Below are 10,884 nucleotides of genomic sequence, written 5' to 3'. Positions count from 1 at the left end.
ATCGTGACAGGACGGTTATAAATAGTCATAACTTTTTTGTTATTCAGTAGATTTGTTTAATATTTGTAGACCTTAAAGATATTAAAATATATTTTATGAAAATCAAACAAAATAAGTGAAAAAAAAAATTTTGAGCAAATAAAGTTGACCGGACGGTATTCACACTCGCCGTTAAACACTATACATATATTCAACTGGTCGGTAACAAGTGTTAATATCTCTTTTGTTTTACAATATTTGTCAACAAAATTCCGGAATCTGCATAGGCGGATTTAGAGGGGGGCCGGGCCCCCCCCCCTTTTTGGGAAAAAAATTGGTTGCTTATATAGGGAATCACTGAAGCGTGACTGGAGCGGGCCCCTTCTTAGGTCAGTCAGTGGGCCCCCACTTATGAAAATTTCTGGATCCGCCACTGATCTGTGAGAATAATAAATATTGGATACGAAAATATAAACTTCAAAGTAAAAAAAATTTTTTTTCTCCATAAAAAGTTGACTGGACGGTATTCACATACGTTGATGTACGCGTTAATTATATTGAACTGATCACAAGAAGTGTTAATATCTTATTTGTTTTACAATATTTTTACACGAAACTAAAAAATCTAAGAGATCAATAAATACTTGATATTAAAATATAAAATTTACAGTACATAGAAATGTTTTTCTTCAAAAAAAAGTTGACCGGACGGAATTCACATTCGCCAATATATATGCTTTAAATATATTGAAATGGTCGACACAAATGTTAATATCTATATAAATCAACGATTTATTTACTTAACCCAGTAAATCTGGTTGATACCAGACAAATATGTAATTATTTAAGTCAAGCTTTTGAACTTCGTAATAAAAATCTAATGTCAGTTGGTCTACCATAAGTATAATACTCTGTAATACATGTACGGTGATATTATATATATAATTAGTACTTGAAATGTTTTCTTTATGTTGTATTTGCATAAATTGTCATGTTTAATGTGTTTGACTGTATCTTGGAATACGCATTGTATCATATGTGCTTTGTCCAATAAAATATTTTGAATTTGAATATCTCTTTTATTTTACCATATTTGTCCATGAAATTACGAAATTTTGGAGATTTATAAATATGTTATACAAAAATATTAAATCTATAGTAAACAAGATATTTTTGAGCAAATAAAGTTGACCGAACGGAATTCACATTTCCCGATATATGCTTTAAATATATTGTAGAGATCGTCACATGTTAAATATCTAGCCATGAAATTAAGGAATCTGTGAGCTTTATAAATATAATAAAAACATTGAGCCCAAAATGTTAACCTGAGTAAGTTCACCAGCACACTAGAAGACCTGATATTTAAAATATTTATTAAGTAATTAAGATTACTATCTAATTTTGACACCTGTCGTAATCACCAATCAAGCCAATAATCGTGTCATTTAAGTTTTCACACCTGAGACATCAAATACATTTAATTGAATTAACTTATATATAATCAGTTGGCAATTAGAATCCAATCAAAGATTACAGTGAATTGCATACACTTTTTATATTAAACAATACAAAATCTCAGATAAAACTAGATAGCTGACATGCATTAAATCAAAGTGAGATCACCGATCTCCCGGTATCAAATCATTTGAAAAAATAACAACAATGTATTGCAATATGACCTATAACATTGAAGGAGTAAACTTGTATTAAGTCGTGTTCTGACCCTTTATAATAGAAAATAAAGGAACATGGATTAACCTTGCACGGGCATCGAACACAAAGTTACTTTAGTATAATACTGTCACTAAGGCCAACCTTAAAAATATGTTTGTTTGCAGTTTTCCGACTGTACCTTCAGCCTGAAGGGTCGGTAGGTAGGAAAAATATTTTATTTTATCAGCCAAAATACAGTTTAAACAAGCAGTTACACTAAACCAAGTTTCTTGTGAAGAAAAAAACCCATTTTAAAACAACAAACACTGGACATGCTGAAAACCAACATCAAATGAACAGGCATTTTGAGATAAAAAACTTTTTAACCAAAACATGCAAAACTGAAACTTTAACATAGTGTCATTATCCAATTTATGACATAAAATATGGTATAATTATTAAATACTGGAACACTTATAAACAAGGAATGTCATTATGACAAGAACTGTTTTAAAGAAATATATTCAGACATGTATGCTTCTTGACTAGAATGTTTTCATGAGTAGAGTATTTTCATCAGAAAAATGTAGATATTAAAGATTTATAAGACAATGTATTAAAGAGTGTATTTTTAATAAAAAAAAAAATAACCATTGAATCTTCCTCAATTGAAAAAAAAGGCAACTTGAAAAAAAAGTATTAAGACATTCGACTGTTTTCATATTTCTAACAATATTTAATTATATGTGATAAGGTTCTATTTTTGCCAAGCTTTAATGAAAACCAAAGAAATCTAAAGTTTGGGGTGAAATCTATAGCACCCCATTAAAAGTAAATGGTCTGTACTGAAATGTTTTTAATGCATAAAAAAATTGGCAGCATAGCTCCTAAGGACATGTTTTAATTGAATTCACACAGGCCACACACTCAGTTTGGGTATATTTAATATTGTAAGAAAGAGAATAATTGCAATGAGTGGGGCAGCCCCCCTTATCCTAAAGGAGCATACTCATTGCAATCGAAGATAGATTTAATATAGAGAGAGTATATTTATTTTTCAAGCTAACCATTCATTTTCTCTACATCTTTGTGTAGTTAGGGTTGCTTCTTATTGATTTGGCATGATCTATATCCATAAACATTTCAAATGAGCCCATTTCTCCGTACAGGCGTGTTTACAGATATCCATGAAGATTTAAGTCACGGAGGAGTGGTTTCATCTTTGTTGTCTTCACAACGATTTGTAGAAAATATGCCATACTTCAAGCTGCTGTCGAATTATTTAACCACTGAAATTGGTTCCATAAAGTCAGGCTCCACAGATAATGTACCCGATTTGTTTGAGACAGAATGGTTTACTTATCGTGTCGGTTATGAATATCCGCTGCATCATCGTCAATGATATCATCACACATCATTACATGTGCCTGAATCTGTATAAACAGTTTACTAATAAACTTTTTTGTTTGTTATTTGTCTTAAAATTGACACGAGACGACAGCGTAAAGTACTCCTCCGTGACTTCATGGATACCTGTATAAACAATTTCCATGTGCTTTATCATTAAATGGTCACATGAACGCTTGACGGGAAGCTAAGAAAAACCGAACTTGAAATGCGTAATTAACCCAGACTTTAAATCATTTCCGGAAAGGACCCAAAGTTCCGGATCGCGTTAATAGAAGTATTAAAAAAAAATTCTTCAAATTTAGAGCAATAAAATTTTCACAGTCGGGAGGATTTTAAAGGGTCGGTCGGTAAACTGCAAACAAACAATATTTTAATTTAAGCCTAACTAGTCTGTCACTATGTTTAAATTCAGTCATAAAAAAATTCACCTTGTTATAGTCTTTTAGTTTCTCTTCGAAAGCATTCGAAGTTTGATTACTATTATATAGAATTCATTTCTACTGTATCTAGGGGCTTATAACTAGATTCTTTTAAAAGTGAGGCAAAATATATTCGCCATTCGGTGAGGGATCTGGCGGCCGTTCAAGACCCCGGCCCAGAAGCTATGAAAAATATTACGCAAAAACGTGAATCCTGAGAGTTTCGCGGACTCTTAGGAGGCACACTTATTTGAGTGTCCCTACCCTTGGAACCTCAGACTCCAAAAACACCAGTCAAGTAATAGACATCAGCCAAGTTGAAAACACAAGCCAAGTTGAAAACACCTTCAAAACAGAAGGCTGTATCAACACCAAAATCTACTAAGATTGAGATATGCTGCTAATGACATTGAAAAAATGCTAATCCGGGTGCGGGAATTTCTCGCTACATTGAAGACCTGTTGGTGACCCTCTGCTGTTGTTTTTTATTTGGTCGGGTTGTTGTCTCTTTGACACATTCCCCATTTCCATTCTCAATTTTAATGAAAAAAAAGAGTCATTAACACTTGTGTCGATCCTGTTAATATATTTAAAACCAGACACATAAATTACAACTATAGACTTTATTAGATTTGCGAATCTCTTGTATCATATGACACAATGTCTCTGTTAAATTACATCGGCGAATGTGAATTCAGTCCGGTCAACTTTATTTTGAAGAAAAACATTTTTTTCCAAAAAGTTTATATTTTCATGTATTTATTGACGTCACAGATTTCTCAGTTTCATGACTTAAATCAGCTGCTTAAATATTGTTAATCCTTATTTTTTTTTATTAACATACATGTATAATATACTTGTACATTAGCGAATGTGAACATCGTCCGGTTAATTTTTTTGGCAGAAAAACATTTTTGTTTATCATGAAGTTTACATTTTCGTATAATATATTTATTAATCTCATAGACGAATATTGTAAAACAAAGGAGATATTAACACTTGCGTTGATCATTTCAATATATATTTAAAGCGTATATCTGCGTATGTGAATACCGTCCGGTCAACTTTATTTGCTCAAAAATATTTTTTTTCACTTATTTTGTTTGATTTTCATAAGATATACTTTAATATCTTTAAGGTCTACAAATTTTAAACAAATCTACTAAATAACAAAAAAGTTATGACTATTTATATGTCGTCCGGTCAACCGACCTGTCACTATCCGGGCAATCGTCCTGTCATTAGTGCAACCCTCTTAACAATATAAAACTTAAAAAAACACTGATCACATGAGTTTCCGGTTTTGTCGATTCACAGAACATGACAAAACACGTGAAATAAAAAGGCCGCAAACGTTGCATGCAAATAACCCTTTACCGTCCAATCTTATAGAAATGGATATATATATATTTTGGAATTCAAACTTGAGTCCGCGCCACAGGCACTAATGACTTGTTTCAGAAAAAAAATTCTTATATATATAAGAAATTTTTTTCTGAGACAAGTGTCTGAGGTCCGCGCGCGTGATATTCTACCTGTAAAATGGTGTAAAATTGATTTTATCAGAATTTCTTTGCCGCAAATGAAATGTTACATAGCTTGTGGTGTAATAAAATTATACACAAGATTGGATTTTGCAAAAATTGTCGCAAACGCAATGCGTCCCTGTAACAAGTGCCATTTGAGATTGGGCGTATGACATTTGCGCCGATTTTTGGAAAGTTTGCTATAGCTTGCTATTGCTACTTTCCTTAGACGTCGGCCTCAAACTTCCGGTGACAGACTATCGCAATAATTTTGCTCCAAGATAATATAGTACGTACTAGTGTTTGAATTCTAATTCTTGGAAGATTCTTTTGCCTGAAATTTTGAGTAACTACTCTTTTGACTGAAAAGATAACAGCTTGAATAAAAAAGAAATGAATGTTCACCGACGATTCAGATGAATTTAACTTCATTTTGAAAATGAGTATCACAAACACTACTTCGTGGATATGCCATGTGCGCTGAAGAGAAAATCACGAATTCATGAATGAACATTTTCCCGCTCTACTTTTACTATACGTACGTAGGTAAAAATCCCGAGTGTATCGAAAGAATTGGGAATGACTGATTAAAATGCGAGAACAAGTTGACATTTTGACCAAGCCGTCGGATAATTGACAAATGATACCCCTGAAAAACGGTAATTGGCGCAAAAGGAGTGTTGCCATTATAACCTAGTCCTTGGAAAATTAATCTAGAACATGGATTTAACTAAAATAGTAATACATAACTGTAAAACAATATCAAAATATAACAGTTAAATTAACTTTTTAAAATAAAAGGCATGGTATTTTTTACTTAGGAATATTCATGACATGGACATGATTTCCTAGGTAAATTACTCTGGGAACATGAATTCTATTAACTGTTAATGCACAACTCTTTAACAATATTAAAACATAAATAATGAGTTTCCATTGTTTATAAAATAATCCTTTTAAAAAATAATAAAGGACATGGACATTTTTACCCAGTAATATTAATAACATGGACATGATTTCCTAGGAAAATTAGTCTGGAGACATTCATTTTATCAAAAATATAAATACTCAACTCTTAAACAATATGAAAACATTACATTTAAATTTCTACTGTTTATAAGTAATTGAATGTATTATATATATATATATATATATAAGAATTTTATAGGACATGATTTCCTAGCGGGAAAATCAGTCTTGGGACATAGATTACTTAAATAGGACTAAATATACTACTAAATTATGTAACCATGGACTTTTTATGCTAGTAATATTTTTCCGCCCAGACATATTTTACCAGGACAAATTTATCACTTACACATGTTGGGCACTCTTCTGTAAAAATTCGATTTGTCTAAAAGATTGGATATGAGTTAGTAGGCATTCATATTTTCCCGCAAAAACAATCTTCCATTTACCGGTCCTTGCCGGGACTGTCTCAAAACGTTCTTAAGATATTCTTCCGCATGCTTTAACACAAATTTTCGGTACGTGTGCATATATATTATCAATGATTTTTTACTAATACATATATCTAACGACAAAACATTTTCAAATTATTAATTATTGTTCTAAACAGTATTCATTGAAGAGATGTATTTATAACAAACGATAAGAAATGTTATGTTGCACTCGTTAATGTTCGCGTATTTATCATGTTTATAGATCGGTTACAAACCCGAAACGAAAGTTACGTATTTGAAATCTAGACGATAGCAATACATCGGAATGCCCTCACGGTCATCGATGTAAAAATCAAATACGGGTTTCTCTCTGAGCATTTTGCCATCTCTGCCGATTTCGACGATTTATAATGTTCACTCGGTTATATAGTTCGGATAAAATCTTTAACGGTCAATATGTCTTATTGCAGATTTGTTATGATTACCGATGAAACAACTTTCCTCCGGAGACCGTGGATGAAAGTAACTATCGGATACCATAAGAAATATGAAAAAAAAACATAATTTATTCAATAGATACTAGTATACAACTAGAGGCTCTCAACAGCCTGTGTCGCTCACCTTGGTTATGTGCATATTAAACAATGGACACAGATAAATTCATGACATAATTGTGTTTTGGTGATGGTGATGTGTTTGTAGATCTTACTTTACTGAACATTCTTGTTGCTACAATTATCTCTATCTATAATGAACTTGGCCCAGTAATTACAGTGGAAAATATTTTCTAAAAATTTACAAAAATTTATGAAAAATGCTAAAAGTTAACTATAAAGGGCAATAACTCCTTAGGGGGTCAATTGACTATTTTGGTCATGAAAACTTATTTGTAGATCTTGTTTTGCTGAACATTATTGCTGTTTACAGTTTATCTCTATCTATAATAATATTCAAGATAATAACAAAAAACGGCAAAATTTCCTTAAAATTACCAACTCAGGGCAGTAACCTAACAACAGGTTGTCCGATCCATGTGAAAATATCAGGGCAGATAGATCATGACCTGATAAACAATTTTACCCTGTCAGATTTTCTCTAAATGCTTCGGTTTTTGAGTTATAAGCCAAAAACTGCATTTTACCCTTATGTTCTATTTTTAGCCGTGGCAGCCATTTTGGTTGGATGGCCGGGTCATCGGACACATTTTTTTCAATTAGATACCACAAAGATGATTGTGGCCAAGTTTGGATTAATTTGGCCAAGTAGTTTCAGAGGAGAAGATTTTTCTAAAAGATTTCTAAGATTTACGAAAAATGGTTAAAAATTGACTATAAAGGTCAATAACTCCTAAAGGGGTCAACTGACCATTTTGGTCATGTTGACTTATTTGTAAATCTAACTTTGCTGAACATTATTGCTGTTTACAGTTTATCTATATCTATAATAATATTCAAGATAATAACCAAAAACAGCGAAAATTCCCTAAAATTACCAATTCAGGGGCAGCAACCCAACAACCGGTTGTCGGATTCATCTGAAAATTCGAGGGCAGAAAGATCTTGACCTGATAAACAAACTTACCCCCGTCAGATTTGCTCTAAATGCTTTGGTTTTTGAGTTATAAGCCAAAAACTGCATTTTACCCCTATGTTCTATTTTTAGCCAGGGGGGCCATCTTGGTTGGTTGGCCGGGTCAAGCCACACATTTTTAAACTAGATACCCCAATGATGATTGTGGCCAAGTTTGGTTTAATTTGGCCCAGTAGCTTCAGATGAGAGGATTTTTGTAAAAGATTACTAAGATTTACGAAAAAATTGTTAAAATTTGACTATAAAGGGCAATAACTCCTAAAGGGGTCAACTGACCATTTCGTTCGTGTTTACGTATTTGTAAATCTTACTTTGCTGAACATTATTGCTGTTTACAGTTTATCTCTATCTATAATAATATTCAAGATAATAACCAAAAACAGCAAAAATTACCTAAAATTACCAATTCAGGGGCAGCAACCCAACAACGGGTTGTCGGATTCATCTGAAAATTCGAGGGCAGAAAGATCTTGACCTGATAAACAAATTTACCCCACGTCAGATTTGCTCTAAATGCTTTGGTTTTGGAGTTATAAGCCAAAAACTGCATTTTACCCTTATGTTCTATTTTTAGCCATGGGGGCCATCTTGGTTGGTTGGCCTGGTCACGCCACACATTTTTTAAACTAGATACCTCAATGATAATTGTGGCCAAGTTTGGTTTAATTTGGCCCAGTTGTTTCAGAGGAAAAGATTTTTGTAAAAGATTACTAAGATTTCCGAAAAAATTGTTAAAATTTGACTATAAAGGGCAATAACTCCTAAAGGGGTCAACTGACCATTTCGTTCGTGTTGACGTATTTGTAAATCTTACTTTGCTGAACATTATTGCTGTTTACAGTTTATCTATATCTATAATAATATTCAAGATAATAACCAAAAACAGCGAAAAATCCCTAAAATTACAAATTCAGAGGCAGCAACTAAACAACGGGTTGTCGGATTCATCTGAAAATTTGAGGGCAGAAAGATCTTGACCTGATAAACAATTTTAACCCTTGTCAGATTTGCTCTAAATGCTTTGGTTTTTGAGTTATAAGCCAAAAAATGCATTTTACCCCTATGTTCTATTTTTAGCCATGGCGGCCATCTTGGTTGGTTGGCCGGGTCACGCTACACATTTTTTAAACTAGATACCCCAATGATAATTGTGGCCAAGTTTGGGTTAATTTGGCCCAGTAGTTTCAGAGGATAAGATTTTTGTAAAAGTTAACGACGACGGACGACGGACGCTGGACGCCGGACGCCAAGTGATGGGAAAAGCTCACTTGACCCTTCGGGCCAGGTGAGCTATAAAGCTGATATTCGGATATTCTCGATTTGACGGAAACGCGATACCTTTCGAAATTAATTCTGAAACCATTTTTTTCGAAACGAAGTAATGTCTGGTGATATATAATTAAAAAATGTCATATTATTGAAGTATCACATTGCTTACATAGTCATACATAGGAAAATGAATATTAGTTTAATACAAATAAATTTATAAATGTATTAGGTTTGACTTCAAGCACTCAACTAACAAAATGTACACAACAGCGAAAGTATGGCAATATGATTCGGCTATCGCTGCTAGATTACCATGCAATACTGCAATTTTATTCAATTCCGATCCTGATCATTTATATATATATATATATGATTTCTTCTCTCTGTAACATGTTCTAAATTGTATAAATAGAGGCAATTCATATCCCTTCAAAACAAAACCATATTGCTGATTCATTGTCTTTCTCGTTTTCAGTGGGGGGAAGTGCAAAAGCCTAGCTTCAGAAGCAGACCAGTGGCCAACCAAAATTCCAACTCAGATCTGGAACATTTTTAACAGTCAGGTGGCTGATTATATTTTCAATCAAGTGTGTCCAAAAATACACAAAAATCATACAATTTGGCTTTGTCAAAACTTTGTAATTTTAGATCATCTTACAAATTGAAACAGGATTGGCCGGTGCCAGTCAACGATTTGCTAAATTTTATAGCTTTTTTGTCAGTACAGGGTCTTTCGGGGGGGGGGGGGGTACCATATCATATATATCAGGAGTTTCATACCATCATAAAATACAAGGCATGCAGGATACTACAAAATTCTTTATAATTGGGAAGGCATCAGAAGGAATAAAAAGAAGTCAAGGAGGAAAACGTAATGACATTAGAGCACCAATTACAGTGCAATTGTTATCAGATATGATAAGTTGTTTAGATATAGTATGTAAGAATACATATGAAGCTGCTTTATTTTCAGCAGTTTTTTCAGTTGCCTTCTTTGGTTTGCTAAGGATAGGGGAAATCACTACTTCAAAAACTAAGTCTGATATAAATGGCTCCAACTTAACAATTTCTGATATTCTAGTTAGGAAAAAAGTCCTGGAGCTAAGAATAAGGTGGTCAAAAACTTACCAAAAGGGAAAGTCTGTTACTTTATTGATACCTGAGAACGGAAAAAACTACTGCCCGATACGACTCATTAACGAATACGTTTTGCATTTGCGCCGATCTGCATTTCATTTGCGCCGATTTTTTCTTTCATCTGCGCCGATTTTTTTTTTCATTTGCGCCGATTTTTTTTACAGGTAAATTACAGGTGAATAGATATAAGAAGATGTGGTATGAGTGCAAATGAGAGAACTCTCCATCCAAGTCATGTTATTTTTCACTTATCATTTAAGACCTCTTCCATTAGCCATTTGTACAAATGTAATGAATTGTCAATCATAACATGTAAATAACTGTTGTCCCCTACTCACTACTGGGAGATGATCGAAAAAGACCCACAAGATACACCTCCGGACTTTTTCTTGACAGTACCCGTAGTTCTTTAACCTCTGTCTTTCGGACATCTGCCAAATGTTTATGCTCGATCAGTGTTTTGACAATATAATCCGTGGTGACTCTGGGTTTACA

Source organism: Mytilus galloprovincialis, chromosome 4, assembly GCF_965363235.1.
Source record: "Mytilus galloprovincialis chromosome 4, xbMytGall1.hap1.1, whole genome shotgun sequence".
NCBI classification, from domain to species: Eukaryota; Metazoa; Mollusca; class Bivalvia; order Mytilida; family Mytilidae; genus Mytilus; species Mytilus galloprovincialis.
The sequence above is the reverse complement of the archived record's forward strand: the minus strand, read 5'-3'. Positions refer to the sequence as shown.